The sequence below is a fragment of the Equus asinus genome, chromosome 4 (assembly GCF_041296235.1).
Source record: "Equus asinus isolate D_3611 breed Donkey chromosome 4, EquAss-T2T_v2, whole genome shotgun sequence".
Lineage (NCBI taxonomy): Eukaryota > Metazoa > Chordata > Mammalia > Perissodactyla > Equidae > Equus > Equus asinus.
This window is the reverse complement of record NC_091793.1, coordinates 78,200,828-78,217,266: the sequence shown is the minus strand read 5'-3', so window position 1 is coordinate 78,217,266 and position 16,439 is coordinate 78,200,828. Positions and strand designations below refer to the sequence as shown.

Below are 16,439 nucleotides of genomic sequence, written 5' to 3'. Positions count from 1 at the left end.
CTCAACTTTTAAAGAATCAGAAAGGAATGTTCAGCACTTTCATGCTCTAAATATAGACTTAGAAGCTGTGAGAGGAAAAAGACAGACATGGCAGCACAACAATGACTTGGTGTCTGGAGGCCAGCAAGAACAGTAGGCTATTCTGTGGAAAAGTCATTTCCTATCAATAGAAGTTTCCAGAAACAGAAAAAGGCTGATGCTATTCCCAGAAATCCAGGTATAGCCACAGCACCGCACCCTCTAGGCTGGAATTACTGGGTGGCAAGGTAGCAGCCAGGATGAAGTGCACACCGATGGAGCTGTCTACCTCCATCTCAAACCCTAATTTCTGGGAAACGCCCTCTCCCCCCACAAGTCATATGGTAACAGAAAACACCCCTGGCAGCCGTTTGTGCAATAGATTTCTTGGGCAATGGGGTACTTGCTTAGAGTTGCGTTGTGATTATGTAACTTTGAAGCATACGAAGAGGAAAATGAAAGTTGGTCTGTATAGACGGAATTTTCCTGCAGAACTTTTGTGGTTTTTCTCCACTTGAAAACCTGAAGCAGAATCGCACTTCAGATAATCAGGACATTTTAGCTTTAAAGGCATCCTGTACCTAGTACTGATCAATACAGCTTTGCCGGAGGAACGTTCTGACAAACTTGCCTCCTCATGTATGATAAAAGAATGAGCCAGAGTCAATCAAGCTCAAGTCTTTGACCAGGTCTAAGAGGAAAATAAACCAATTGAAGGTAAGCCCACACTCCCTCCATATCCATATCTGGCAGTCTTGGGGAAATGCCAAGTCAGGAGGAGCTCAACTCCCAATGAACACAAGAGACAGGCAGCAGTGGAGGGTATTAGCATCCAAAACCCCCCACAATTCTCCCCCATCATTTCTGGACCCCTTGGCAGACTGGTGAGGCCAACAGACCCCTTCTCTGGATTTTTTCAATGCATATAATGAAATACATAAGATTACACAGGAAGTCAATTATATGGTTACCAAAATATTTTTAAAATTGTGATATAATAATACATAAGCTTGTTTGCTAATGCATTAAATAATACTATCTAGCAGGAGGTGTAATATTTGAATTTGAAATATCGCTTAATTTCAAGTCATAAAGAGTATTGCTACTTCAAGATATCTGTTAGCCATCTATTCCTGTGGTATGAAAGTATCAGATTTCCATTGGTGACAAAGTCACAGACAATGCTAATATTACTGTGATTTGTGTGCAACATTCAAAAGTTAAGGAATTGCTCAATGTTGGTGAGACATTAGTGAAAATCAAGGTGTAATATTTTCCCATGCAGCTCACAGATCCCCCCGAAGCCCTGCAAAGCGGTCTGCAGTAGTTCAGATGAAGCTCAAGTGATAATCTGACTTCATCCCCTCCCTACTCCTAAGGCTTTTCCAGAATGATGAGGAGACCCACAGCGGAGCCATGAAGCAGCAGAGGCTATGAACCACATATATGGGAGGATGGAGGGTCTGCACTATGGAGAGTCCACCACCTATTGAGAAGAGCAGTATGGAGCCAACATCTCTAGTCCCTTTTTCTCAATCAGCTACACCCAATGCATGGGCCACAGGTTATTATCTTTTAAATAGTTGGTGTTAAAAGGGTTTAATTCAGCTGAATCATTAGGCTGGGGGGGAGAAAAAATTACTTTACAAATCGCTTCCCCTAGCGCTGTGTTCTAAACTCTATCAGCCCCAAAGCCTCCAGCTTATAGCAACTTCTAATACTCCTTTACTATCTGAAATCAAATTCTTAGATAACCTTCCTAAACTTAATTTCAAATACACATATTTATTGCCGTAAGAGCAATAGAAATGAGAAGAAAAGGAAAATAATCTATACAAAACTAACGTGTATTTCAATATCCAATTAGTTGGGCAAGACCAATCTAGAAGGCATAACGGGGTCATGAGATGCTTATATTTTAATGTAAAATCAAAAAATGGGTCAGCTACAAATGTGGAGTGACACAAGTGACGTGCTGATGCCATGGGTGGGGCGATTTTCCAAAATGGCAAACACCTCTTGGTAAATTTCCCAGCAAAACAAAGCACAATCTTTCTTTATCGACTGGGAAACTCAATCCTTACTCAAAACATGCAAAATATTCTTTGGTTACATGTAAGTTAGGTCTCTAGGCTTAGGTAATAAACATGTTTTGTCATCCATGATCGTCACAGTGGGACACAGGATATATTTTGGGGTGTAAGACTGTTCTACCCACTGCAGATGGTCAGCATCCCCAGTTCTCAGCCAATAAAAGCTAGTAGCACCCCTCAATCAGTGACAACCAAAGTCCCCCCCCCCCGGATTTCTAAAAGGCCCCCAAAAGGCTCCCCGGAGCTAGCCAAAATCCACATTGTAGCTCCCATGCTCTGCTCAGCTGTGGGCGAGTTCAAGCTGGGCCACTGAGGGGATACTCCCCAGGAAACTGGAGTTTTCTTTACAAAAGAAACATCAGTCTCGCTGGGTGGCTTACCCAGCAACAAGTGCCCTCACCCAGAGTTCTGCCCTTGCGACACGAAAAACAGAACAAGGCAGAGAGGAGAATTAAGCAGCCAGGCAGATGGAGGCAGAGAGGAAGTAAAGGGGGTTCCTGGGGTCACGCAGCTCCTGCCTCCTGCTCCCGTAGCCCTAATGTGAATTCTCCACTTTCGTTGAAAGGAACTCCAGCAGGTTTCTGTTGCTGACACCCAGAAGAGTCCTTATTAATTACTGGAGTCCAAGCACCTGCAGAGATGGCCACCCACCTGAACTAAGGGGGCAGCTAACATCAAAAATGCTCAGGAGATCCTATTCTAACGTCAAAGAACACACCTTATTTGGAGGACATTTCTCAGACTTGACTAAATTCTTCAAGCTGTAGTTAAAGCTCATTTATTTTGATTCTGTTCTCACTGTCAATAAATAAATAGGCCAGTGACCATTCTTCACCTGGCATTTCATATTTTAGAAAGACATACCCAGATCATTCTGAAGCCTTTTCTGCCCCAGATCCTTCTCATCAAACTCACTGGCCACACCATATAAATAACAATGTTGTCCTTCCTTGACAGACTTGGCAAATTGAGGCATCACAGAAACTTAGCCTTTAAGGGCCCAATTAGGTCCGAGTGGAATAAAATGTTTTTTCCAACGTCTTTCCAACCCCAATAGTCCACGACTTAATGTCTCTAAATTGTATTATGCTCAGAAATAATTCCACCCTAACTCAGAAATGTGGCAATAAGGACCAGTTGCCAGAAAGGTGTTCTAAAACAAGCCAAGATCACTGTTTCTCCACCTCTTCCAGAAATGGGCTCCATTATATCACAGAAAAGGCACTGCTGGAATCTAATGAATACGTAACTAGCACTTGAATGGAATTTGTGTCCATTTTAATTCCAGCTGGTTTCCATAAGAAAGCCTCATTTAAATTAGAAAAAGGGGTGGGGAGGACATAATACTACTTATGATGAAACATTTTAGAAATGTTTGAGAAGGTTCCTATATAAGCCAATCAAGTATAATGTTAAATAGCAAAAACAATGGTTGAATCGAAACAAAAAAGAGAGTTTGAGTGCGACACAGGAAAAGGGTCAATTTTCACATCTGCCAGATTTGTTTAGTGTAATTTCCAGAAGAGATTCAGGAGAGTTATGAGTCACCTGAATGGTGTCTTCTAAACTGAGGGTTGAACCTAACTAATAGGTTACGAAGTCAGTTCAGTGCAAGGGTAGGAAAACTTTTTCCTTAAGAGCCACAGAGTAATTACTTGAGGTTCTCAGGCCAGATAACCTCTATCACAACTACTCAACTCTGGCACTGTAACATGAAAGCAGCCACAAGCAATACACGAACAAATGGGAGTAGCTGTGTTCTAATAAAACTTTATTTACAAAAATGGGCAGCAGCCCAGAGTGCTGACTCCTGACCAGCATGTTCTAAGTAAATGAAATAGAATAGTACAGAAAACATCAGAGGACACCAGAAGGAGAAGGGTGGGTACAGTTTCGTGAAACTTTCTTGCTGTTATATCTATGTATATTTGAGTTTTGAGTCAATATGTATTTCTTGTTGTAGGTGTGGGTCAAAAGCCACCATATTGGAAATAAAAAGTAGTTTGAGAAAGGAAAATAAGTCTGCTTCTGACTGAAACCAAAAAGAATTTACAGGATTTTTCATCTTAAAAAAGGGAAGGAAAAGGGTAGATATAATGCACAAGTTCTTGAGCCTAAAGGATAATCTTAAAAGAATATTAATTAGTCAAAAGTAGTCCAAAATGACCTTCAAAAAACACTAAAAGTACCTCTTATGCTATTCAAATATCTGATATGAGCTGTGTATCAGTTCGCAATTGCTGTATAACAAACACCCCTAGAACTCAGTGCCTTAACACACCAATCATCAATTATTTCCACAACTCTATAGGTCAGCTGGGTGGTTCTGGTTATCTGGGACAGGCTTAACTGATCTTGATAAGACATGCTCAGGAGACTTCAAGCGGCTGACAGGTCCGTTGGGGGCTGGCTGGTCTAGTTGTGTCAAGCCTCATGCCCATATGTCTCTCAGACCTCTCCATTAGGCTAGCCTGGGCATGTTCTCATGGTGGTGGCAGGGGTCTGAGAGAGGAAGCTCAGCTGTGCAAAATGCAATCACAAACATGCAGGCACTGTTTACATAGCATTTGCTAAGATCCCATGGGCCAAAGCAAGTCTCATGGCCAATCCCAGTGGTGGGAGTGGGGAAGGTGGGGGACTACAAAGTTACAAGGAGTGTGGATACAGGGAGGCCATTAATCAGGGCCATTAGTGCCATCAATCTTCCACAGGCAGTATTTACTCTTTATCATCACCTTGGCAGAAGCAGAGAGATCTGACATTATTTTAGATTTTCCATTTACCATGTCTCGTTTTGTTTTTCCATTATCACTTCTCAGGCAGAACAGCAGAGTGAAAAGAACACAGGCTTTGGAATCAATGAGACCCAGTTTTGTACCCCGGCTCTGCCACTTCTGGCTGTATGACACCGGACGAGTTTCCTTCGTACCTCAGTTTCCTCATATTATAGTAGCACTGCTGACAACTCATAAACCACAACACTGTAAACGTTTGCAGCTCAATGTCTGGCCATAGCAGAATTCAAACATTACGAACATACTCGTGTGTTTTGCAAACAGTTGATCAGAATATATTCAAAAAGAGGAGGAACAAGGAAATGGGCAAATTTCCGGTGACAGCAAAGTTCCTTGACAGAAAGGAACATTTCTTTATACAAAGAGTAAAAAAATCATTTCCTTTCAAAGAGTTTTGAGGACTAATGTAGGCAGAAAAATGGCCCCCAAAGATCTTCACATCCTAATCTTTGGAACCTGTGATGATGTTACCTTACAGGACAGACGAGATTAAGTTAAAGACCTTGAGATGAGGAGATTATCCTGGATTATCCGGGAGGGCCCAATCTAATCACACAGATCCTTAAAATCAGAGAACCTTGCGCAGCTGTGGTCAGAGAGCCGGCCTGATGACAAAGGGGCAGGACGCAGCTCAGTGTTGCCGGTTTTGAAGTTGGAGGAAAAGGGCATAAGCCTATGAATGTGGGTGGCTTCTAGAAGCTGGAAAAAGCAAAGATTTTCCCTTAGAGCTTCCGGACGGAATGGACAACTTGATCTTAGCCAACAAGACTCCTGGTGAACCTCTGACCTACAGAATTATAAGAGAACATATCTGCATTGCTTTAAGCCACAAAGTCTGTGGGTTGTTAACAGCAGTAATAAAAGGACGGCATAATTTTGTAATCTTTATGCTAAAGACTGACAATGAAGAAATAGAAAAGTCTCTCTTGAAGTCAGTGGACCGGAAGCAAGGAACTCTGGAACACAGAGAACATTAATGAGTCATGGCATCAAAAATGGAAAGCTTTTGGGGCTGGCCCCGTGGCCGAGTGGTTAAGTTTGCGCACTCCGCTGCAGGCGGCCCAGTGTTTCGTTGGTTCAAATCCTGGGCGCGGACATGGCCCTGCTCATCAAACCACGCTAAGGCAGCGTCCCACATGCCACAACTAGAAGGACCCACAACGAAGAATATACAACTATGTACCGGAGGGCTTTGGGGAGAAAAAGGGAAAAAATAAAATCTTTAAAAAAAAAATGGAAAGCTTTTGGAAAGCTTTATCTAATTCTGTTATAGGGGCAATTAGAGAAAAGGCAATATGATAGAATAAGCAACTCATTATCGTGGAAAACACTTTACTGCAGTCTTTAGGAAAGTACAATAAAATCATTACCCAATACTATTCCCAAGAAGTTCCCAAGTTATAGCTCCAACAAGCACGTACTGGGGGAAAAGCCATATTAACAAATCCTTCCACAGAAATTTTCTAAAGACTGCATTTAACTGACGGCTCCTCCAGATCTGCGGCTCCAACTCTGACCACCTCCACTTCTTTTCATAGATAATATGACAATAAGGTAATAAGCCCTAGCGGTGTGTGGACATGTGTACACACACCCACTCTCACACACACAGTCCCCATTTGTTGGACTTCACGAACCTAGAAATTATGCTGCCTGTGGGAGAGAAAAATGTCTACAAAAGGTCCACTGATTGATTTTTAAAACAGAACTCTCAGCAGGCACGACAACCAAATAGGACCTCAAAATTAGGAACACACCTAAGAATATTCTTAAGGACAGATTAAAGAAACTAGAGTAGATGAATGTGCTGAACTCAGCCAAGAAGGCCACTACCAGAATCTCACAGAGGTAGGAAAAGATAAGAGATGCCTCATTTGACAGATGAACAACCAGAATCAGAGAGCACTGAACTGACCTGTGTGGGGACCTGGAATTGGCCACCCCAAGATATGTCTCTTTGGCATCAGGATTATTTGAGGCTGATTGCTTTTGATAAACTGGGACAGGGAAGGAGGCTCTGAGGAATGGAACTTGCCCTTTGTTAGGACACGTTTACATTTGTAAGGTAAATCTCTATCTGTGAAATTTGCCTCCCTCTCTGTACCAGGAAGAAGAAAGGAGATGACCTTCTCTCTAAAAACTCTTAATCAATACCAAAGGCAAGGACTTAAAATCTGCATTTTATTGTGCTAGTCTGGTAACCTCCTGTAACGAACTTCCCTCCCCCTCCCAACGCTGGCATTTCTTAAGGATTAAGCATCTTTCCTTAGGGTAGGAACTAATTGCCGAGCTCACCTGTGACTGCCCAGCTCCAGACATAGACTTGCCTCCTGCTACACCCACCGAGATAGCAGACCATTACCTGCTGTGTCCATCAAGCACTGTGCCAACAGGGCAATCTTGTGACTATTGTGGGAGGGACGTTTCAGTCACATGTGAAACACCCCGTTTGGGGGTATATAACCACTGTGTGTACCCCACTTCTTCGGTGCCCTTTCTTCCTTCGGGAAGAAAGGCCCCGGGCCATGGTTCCTCATAAAGCTTTGTTTAATTTTCTCTTGCTATTCTGTCTCATGTGAATTTAATTCGCTCTCCGGCCAGACGAACCCCCATTTGGGAAGAGGAAATGTCTTCCTACCCTACACCTGCATGAAGACCGCCAGCCAACTTCAGAGAGGCCTCGTCTACCAGTCAGTTCACCCACGATGCCACACTGCCCAGAGGATCATGTGACTCCGGCGTCAGGCTCTGTGTAAGGCAATGGAGCTTCTAGTCCTGCCTACGAGACCTCTATACTCCTTTCTAAGAAACCCTTGGGGCTAGATGGATGTTTTTATAACCAACATGGGAAAAAACTTTTCCCCTCCAAAGCTCAATGGACATCAGAAGAGGTAATAAGGAATGGTGAACCTATGGAAGAAAGTTAACATTTACCCGAGAGAATCAGATTTATGTACACCCAAAAGATTACCCACATATCAATGCTGCCTTTAAATCTAGCAAAGATAACGTTAGAAATCGCATGAGGAGAAGAAGGGGAAATGTACCATTCTGAGTGACTGGAGCCAAGAACTTTGTTAAAGAGGGAAGGCAGTCCCGATGGACGGGCGGGCTTGAGGTTGTGTTTGCAGAGGTCTCACGTAAGACTGGGGACTCCTCGTCTGATAAACGTGACTGGTGGAGCAGAGGAAGAAAAAAGCACCCCTTCCCCTCTAAATCCCCACTTACTGCTGCCTCTAACCCTGGTGGCTCTGAAAAATTACAAGAGACACGTGAGGGACGTATACCAAACAGAAATACTAAGCAAAGTCCTGAAGGAAAACAGGCAGATCCTACTTAGCATGAGGCATAGACAGTGCTTTCCTAAACACGAGGCAGGAGAGAAAGAACTGGTCATACAGAAAACTCATCAGCATGAACACTAGTAAATAAAAGAAATTGGAGTTGGAAATAACAGATGGTTAAAAGAAAAGCAGCTGCAAGGAGACTGCTATCAAACTCCCTCTTCTTTCAACTTTGTTGTTTCACGGTGAAGCTGCAATGAAGGTATGTAAACAGAATTCCACCCAGCTCGTGGCAGTGTAAATACTCAGCCACCTTCCCCAGGGCGCTCTGCCACGGAACCACAGAACTCCATGAGCCTGGTCATCCTCTGCTCTTGGAATCTCAATTTCCTAGGGGAAAAAACAGCTTCACTAGGGGAAGCAGGTTATTCCTAGGCCGAGAAGTAAGGACTATGGCTTTTTATTTCTAAACATACAAAAATAAACATCCCAAGAGATAGTGATAATCAAGGGTCTGCTCTTCTTAGGTAAGCATTTCAGCTACCTACTAAAGAGTCTACCAGCAAAGGCAAAAACAACGTGAGCTTTTCCTCAATCTTTTTTTAAATATTTTAATTTTTTTGCAAGGAAAGAGTCGACCTGAGCTAACATCTGTTGCCAATCTTCCCTTTTTTTTTTTTTCTCCCCAAAGCCCCCAGGGCATGGTTGTATATCCTAGCCGTAAGTTCTTCTAGCTCTTGTATGTGAACCACTGCCCCAGCATGGCTACTAACAGACGAGTGGTGTGGTTCCGCGACCAGGAACCAAACCCAAGGCGCAGAAGTGATGAGAGTGCCAACCTCTAACCACTAGAGCAGCAGGGCTGGCCCTCTTTTTTTAATTCAATACGGGAATTTTATTTCTTTATTCTACACCTCCTTAGCCACGCGTATGGGATTATACAACATTAGGACTGAAGAGAACTTTGGCACTCATTCAATCCTTTCTTACATTTCAACAGAAGAACTGAGGCCCAACGTGTCAGATGGGCTGAATTAAGATGCTCTTCACTTGCATATTGCTTTATGACTGCAGTGAACTCTTCTGTGCGGGCCCTGACCAGGCCTCGACTTTAAACTCCTTGAGCAGTGAGGGACTATTTATTAACCAGAAATGTCTAGATTCAGGAGCAGGTGAGAGTCCTGATGTGTCTGATGCAATCCTGGTCATATGTAAGGAATAAAATGAAAGGAAATGGTGCTTGTCGTTATGCACAGAGGGGAAATTCCACAAAGTCTGATGATCCCAGTGGTCAGGAGAGCATTTTACAGGGCCTCGGCAATCTTTCTAGGATTCCACAGACACCGTGGGAATGTGCTCACCAGCCCTTTACTGGAACTGTTACGGAACAGCCCTGACGGCTCTGCCAGGTTACCCCTTGCTCACCCCATGCACCCAAAGAGTAGAAATCAATGCTAAGAGGGGCCAGGAGCCCTAAGACACGGAAACAGACAGACAGAGAGAGAGAGAATTCAAGAGTGAAATGTAAAATCCAGCCTAGACTATATATTTTTTTTTTTTTGAGAAAGATTAGCCCTGAGTTAACTGCTGTCAATCCTCCTGTTTCTGCTGAGGAAGACGCCTTGAGCTAACATCCGTGCCCATCTTCCTCTACTTTATATGTGGGACGCCTACCACAGCACAGCTTGACAAGCAGTGCCATGTCCACACCCGGGATCCGAAACAGTGAACCCTGGGCCGCTGAAGTGGAACGTGCACACTTAACTGCTGCGCCACCAGCTGGCCCCCCAGACTGTATTCTTAAGATGTCAAGCTTAAAAGGTGACATGAGAAAGGAACTAGCTCACTTAAAGGCAAGTAAGTTGCTTAGATTCTCCTATATGGGGATGGTGAAGGGACCTGGACACACCCACTTGCTCCCCACTGGATTCCAAGCTGAAATTGGGTGTGAGGCCACAGGGGGTGCTAGGAGTGGGAGGGACAGATGCCAAATGACCGTCACATTCTCTTCCCAGATCACTTCTAAAACAAAGCAGGCACACATCTGTTACCAGTTGTTATCAATTGTTCCTGTGGGACCAAGGATCAGAACTGAGGCCCAGCTTTGTCACGGCTGCCTGCTGCTGAGACTTCTAGCAAGTCCTTCAACCTCTCTGTACCTCCATGACCTCAGAGAGAAAGAGAAGGGATCTGGAAGGATCTCTCTGAGGTCCCTTCCAACCCCTGAGTGTCTATGACTCCCCTTGGCCATGGTTGGAAAGAAGGTGCTAGCTAGTACAGGCTGAGCTTGCTAGCCTTAATGACTAAGCACAGTCAATCTAACATGGGCTCTGGACCAAGACCACCTGGGTCCGAATCCTCGCCCTGCCACTTGCTAGCTGTGCGTGACCTGGGCCAGGTTGACAACCCCACAGTGTCTCAGTTTCCCTATGTATAACTGGGAATAACAATGTAATCAACCTCAGTGTTGTAGTGAGGAGTAAATGAAATACAAAAGCCGCATTTGCAATCATGTCAATTACAGAAGATTAACTTTTTCATCACCATCACTCCTATTTTCTTGCACACCCATTCTTGACATTTCTACACCAAGACATACCATCTCTATGCTGATCACCAATACAACCTACTCCCATACATGGACTGAGACATGAGAGAGATCCACAACGATTACAGTGAAAGACTGCTCTGTGTAGGATACTTATAAAAAGCATCTTACCAGCATGACAGGACTTACAAGCCGTCTGCTCAGAACTACAACACTAAGGAGTGGAGCTTAGATAGGAGTGGGTGGGCGGCATACATTCCCTCAAGGGCCAGCCATGAAAATCACAGAGAGACACAAAAAAGTGAGGCTGTTATCATTCTAGAAATAACCTTAAAGTGCTGAGTTTTTTGTTTTTTTTTTTAAGGAAAATCAATTGCAAACACCAGCAACTAACTCACAAGGAACCTAGTACTTGGATACACCTCACTCCTGAGTTCACGGGCCACAGAGTGGAGGAATACTCCTCAGCCAGCCTAGATAACTGCCCCAGCTGAGGGCCAAGGTCCAGAAGCATTAACACAGGCATGACAGTGGGGGTGCCAGTTGCCAGGAAGAACTGCTCCTGCCAAACCCAGCCTCAATAGCTTACCTCCTTGCCCGTGCAGATTTTTGAGTCCAGACAAAGGGCCCCGACAGGAGGGCTCCTCTTCTCTTTCCAGAAGGTTATGTGTTCAGGCAAGAGAGCTGTGAGATCGTGAAGAAATAAAGCAATTTCTCCAACCTCTCTCATGCACACATACAACCTTCCAGATGTGACAAAGTAGGGGAAGGATGCATTTAATTGTAGCAATGAAAAAACAGATAAATAAATAAAAGAATGAGCAAACCCAGCCCAAGTCCCAACTCTTCCAGCTGAGAACATGGTTACAGTCCTAAGGCTCCTGGGACCCACCTTGGCAGCCTTCCAAGACCTATTAGTTTGCATTAACACAGTCAAAGAGAAGGTCAGAGAAATTAAAAGTGAGAAGGTAATTTTGAAGGAGGACATCTTTATCCCCAGTGCCAGCACAGTGCATGGCTCTTGGTGGCTGCTCGACACTCGAGGAGTACACACACCTGCAGCAGGCACAGAGGTCACGACTGTGCTCGAATTTTTGATGTTGACACAGCAGGCAAGATAGAAGAGGGACATGGCTTAGATCAGAAATTAAGAAGACTAGGTTGGGAGATCTTCACCCAATTTCCAACAGAAATGAAAAAGGATAGCCATCTTCTGGCCATCAAGGGTGAATCTCTACTTCAAAGCAGTTATGAACTTGAAAGGCAACCTAGTAAAACGTGCACTGACAAGCACCAAATTTATTTCTGACCCCAAACTCTCAACTGTCACCGATGTGGCACTCTGCCCCAATTATAAAATTATTTCCTCTCCTTTTTTAAAGCATCTGGATTCAGGAACACATCCACCTTCCTCCAGGCAAAACTACCTGTTAACTGTTCACCTGACACCGGGACCCCTTCCCCAAACTTTCACATGCACCATAACAAACCCCCAGGGACAACAAGGCTGCTGACAGCACATGCTCTCCTGACACCACTATAGTAACATCAACACAGAATGCCACCCCCAAATGCCACCCACCCTCTGAGAGCCAGGAGGCCAAGACACACAAGGAGGAGGGAATAAATGAGCCTCACTTATTTTACTTTAAGCCTCTTTCAGAAGGAGCAGAGCAACCACCTGCCTGGAAGACAAGAGAGCGTGTAAGGATGTGAACTCTCCAACCCAAGTCTTACTGATGACTGTTCTTTGCAGTTTTCTAGACGTCTCTGCAGGAGACACTGGTCAACTGCCTGTCTCCTGCCAAAATCAATCTGACAGTGACTCTGCAGTGACTTACATCCCGAGCCATGTGGAGCATTAGGAAAAGTCATGTCAAGCGTCCGAGTGACATCTAAAACAGATCCTGAGGAGCCACACTTCTCAGGGAAGGAGCTGAAGGCCTCCCCCTCGGCTGGAGTCACAGGGGGACTCTGGCATTTGGATGCTTTTGGAGGCCAGCTGGGCAGAAGGCTGGCTGGTTATTTTTAAACAGAAAACTGAACGGGAAGGGAGAAAATCTGAATTCCTATGATCTCCAGAGGTCCCTTGCAGCTCCAAGATGCCACCAAAGAACACTGCATATGCACATGCTCCCTGATAAAAACGTATCCGGATGTGTGAATATATATATACACAAGTACTGTATTCACACTTCCAAACACAAAGCACTTGAAATGCGCACTGCTGAGGAGATTCAAAAGCCCAAGAGCTGCTTTGCAGCAGCGGCTGGAACACAGATGCCACTGGCAGATGTGGGCAGAGCCCCCAGCCCTCCTGCCACTGCAGTCCGCCTTAAAACCCACTGGCAGCTGCTTGTGTGGAGGTGAACCCTGCAAAGGCCCAAAACAGGTCTGAAGACTCCTTTCTCCCAGGGACTCCAGTCACAAGTGTCCCAGACTGGAAAGGCAGGCTGGAACAAAGGACGAGACGAAACGAAAAGCGCAAATCTTTCATCCAGGCACCCAGCTCTGCCAAAGTCAGGAAACAGGCAGAGCAGCTCCCTTCTTCTCTCCTCCCAGCCCCTAAAAGGTACAAGAAGGTCACACTCTTCCCCCTCCTCCATCACCTTGTTTGTCAGGGCCTCTCCACTTCAGGCATAAACATCAAGTTGGTAAATGGAGAAAACTAAAAAGGCCTCTAGAAAGGGGAGCTTTGCTCTAATCCTAACAGAGCCAAACAAATTTGAGAGTGCCTATCTCAGCCCCGAACAATAACACCAAAAAGAATTTGTAGGAAAGAAGGCGAGGTGAGTGGTGAAAAGCCACTAATCGAGACAAATGTCTGACAGTTTGCCCATCCTGAAAAACTGTTTTGTGACCTTGCTGAGTCAGAAACAAGGGAATTCTAATCCTGCCTCAAGACTCAGGATGCGGGTGACACAGCAGCTAATATACACTGAGGAGCTTCTCTGGGAGTAAAAACCAACCAAGTCGCTCAGGTCCTGACAATGAACCGGGGCAGGCAGCACCAGCGTCGCGCTCGCCTCTCTTTAGAATGAGACCCTGCCTCTCAACACTTGGATCCGAGCGTGTTTACAGGTGCACTGTTGCCATCCCACCCGAACCCCACAAAAACCTCAGCTTTCCCCTCCCCAACTTCGCAGCCCCATAAGTGCCCAACCTTCCCTAACTGGGCCGCCAAAGCTAGGTGCAGACAGTGCCCTCCGCCCTGGGCCGGGCCTGGCAGTCAGTGCGAGGGAGTACCGGGCCCTAGACCTCGACTCGGGCATCTCTGAAAACCATATGCATCGCCTGGTTCCCGCAGCCCCCCAGGCGCCGAGCGCCCTGTTGGCGCTCTAAACGCGGGTGGACAATGCAAGCGCCACCTCTTTCCTCTTCCGCGCGGTAGCTATGAAACCGCGGCTTTGTGTGTGTGACAGCGAGCGTGTGAGCTAACGTCCCCGGGCTCACACACCCCCTTCCACCCAGTCCGGGAATCGGGTCCGTGCGCGCGGCGAGCGCGCCGCGAGCGGGTCCACCTGGCAGGGCCGCACCGCCAGGCCTCTGGCCACGCGGCCTCGGACCTGGCCTCGGGGAGCCGGGGATGACACGCACGCCCCCATTCCCAGCCGCAGGGGTGGCCGCCGAAAACAGCGCCTGGAGCCGGGCAAAAGCGAGGCAGGGGCCGGGGGCGCGAGAAGGCGACAGGCGCGCGCCCACCCCTCCGACCCCTCGCGCGCCCCGCTGCCGCCAACTTTGCGAGCCGCCGGCCTGGAGGGGGCCGGGAGGGGGCCCGGGAGGCTAGCGACTCGGCAGGAAGTTCCCAGGGCCGCACTGAGCATGCTCTCGGGGAGTGTGCGCGCGGGTGTGGGCTCTGCGCTCCTCGCAGCCTCTCTGGCCAGGCAGCCTTGGGGAGCACTGACGAGACTGCGGCCCGGCGGCGGTCCCCAAGGGGTGGGGGGCACCCTTGGGCTTCCCTGGTCCTCCGGACCAGAGCGCCCGCCCACCGCATCCCTCCTGCCCTGGAGCCCGGGACCAGCCTCCCTTCTGCCGCTCCACTGGCCGGTTGCTGAGCCCGCCCTGCGCGCCCAGGTCCCGGGGACCCCAGCCCGGCCCACCCCGGCAGCGTGACCCCACCAGGCTCTGCCGCGGTCCGAGCGCCCATCTGCCATCCTCGCCCGTTTGCCTCCAGCCCGCGCAACCAAAGCCTCGTCTGGACGGTCCCTTGAAAAGCCCACAAGCCCCCTCCCTACGGGCCCGGGGGGCCTGCAGTCTCCCTGGGGAGAGGCTGCCCCGGGCAGGTGGGCGACTCAAGGCGCGTCCCCGGCTGCACTCCTCGGTCCCGCAGAGCGGCGGCGGCCGGGGCACCCACGCAGTCAGCAGAGGGGCAGCAAGCGGAAGCCCCCGGCCGCGCCGCCCTCGGTGCCGGCTCTCCCCGCCCGCGCCCAGCTCCTCGCGCCCTCAGCGGTCCCCTCTGCGTGCATCTCCCTGCGGGGATGGCGAGCTTCGACGCGATCGTCCCGACCCAGTGGCTCTCACCTCCTTGTTGGGCAGCGGCAGCAGCAGCAGCAACAGCAGCAGCCGGGACCGCCCGCCAGCCGCCGTCCCCGCGGGGCCCAGGGCGGCGGGGAAGGGGTCGCGGCGCCCTGAGCCTGAGGCGCGGCAACCTGGGCTCGAACGCGCCCGGGGCCGCCCGGGGCTGCCGCGGGAGCCGCAGGGCCGCCGCCGAGCGGGCCTCGGCAGGGACGGTCTGCAAACTCCCAGCCCTGGCGGGGCCGCGCGCGGCGCGTCCACACTCGGCCCGGACGCGGCAGAGACGCTCTTTGGGGGTTCAGCCGATCGGCGGGGGAGGTCTGTCCTCAATTTCTTCCAACCCTCTCCTGCCCGACCTCTCCAACTTCACCCCGCTTCTGGGCTCGCGGCTCTCGAAGGAAGGGATCCCAGCCAGGGACGTTCGGCAAACTCCCCGCCCTCCCCGGCGGAGCGCTCCGCCAATTCGGAACGCCTCAGCTTCTCAGGGGCCGTGTGCAAACTCTCAACCCTGACGGAGAGGACTTCTACCGTACCTCTCAATTCCGCAGCCCAAAGGGAGAAAGGAGCAAGGGAGACAGTTTGATCGCGGCCATAAATAATATCCTAGCAAGGTCAGGGGCAGTGTGCAAACGCTAATATGACAATGCATCCTCCAGGGAGGTGCAGTGCAGGCCTGTAAACACCAGGGGCCTTCCAGCTGTGAAGCCCAGTGAGGCGAGACTGGGCTCAACCATCTACAAGTGCAGACAGCTTTAATAAGTCCCCGGAGCCTCAGTTTCCTCCTTCAAGAATGGGGTGTGTAAAGCAGTATGAGCTTCTGCTACTTGGTTTTTGTGACCTTGGGCAACCCACTTAACCATCTGAATTCAGTTTCTTTATGAGCATAATAAATGCTGCTTCATGAGGTTATTTTGAAGATTAAATAAAATATATGTAAAGTATTTAGCAATGCTTGGCACATAGTAGGCGCTCAATAAATGAATTCCATTTCTCTTGCTCTTCCCCCCTCCCGCCCCCTGATTTTATGAACGCTCTGGACCGCTAGCTGAACATTGTACTGTTGTAAATTCAAAAAGAAATAAAACACATCCCATGCCCTAAAGGCACCGCAGAGAACATTGACTGACATGACAAATTAAATCCAACCAGGGCCCTGGAGAGAGAACGCCGTACATTTACATGGCTA

General features: G+C 48.0%; 1 protein-coding gene and 1 long non-coding RNA gene across 7 annotated transcripts in view; one reads left to right on the top strand and one right to left on the bottom strand.

Annotated features, from left to right (window-relative positions):
• Positions 1-15,653, bottom strand: part of MGAT5 (alpha-1,6-mannosylglycoprotein 6-beta-N-acetylglucosaminyltransferase) — a 330,354-nt gene extending 314,701 nt beyond the window's left edge. For 3 of the 6 annotated variants that reach the window (XM_044769036.2, XM_070507573.1, XM_070507574.1), the window contains exon 1: positions 15,260-15,653. The gene's annotated coding sequence lies outside the window, so the exon portion shown is untranslated. The remainder of the gene's footprint in view (positions 1-15,259) is intronic. The other 3 variants (XM_044769037.2, XM_070507571.1, XM_070507572.1) reach the window with 3 other exon arrangements.
• On the top strand, positions 439-7,468 carry LOC139045105 (uncharacterized). The gene is made up of 3 exons (XR_011502782.1): positions 439-735; positions 1,304-1,582; positions 4,931-7,468. It is a non-coding gene; the product is annotated as an uncharacterized lncRNA (long non-coding RNA).
• Positions 15,654-16,439: the final 786 nt, after the last annotated feature.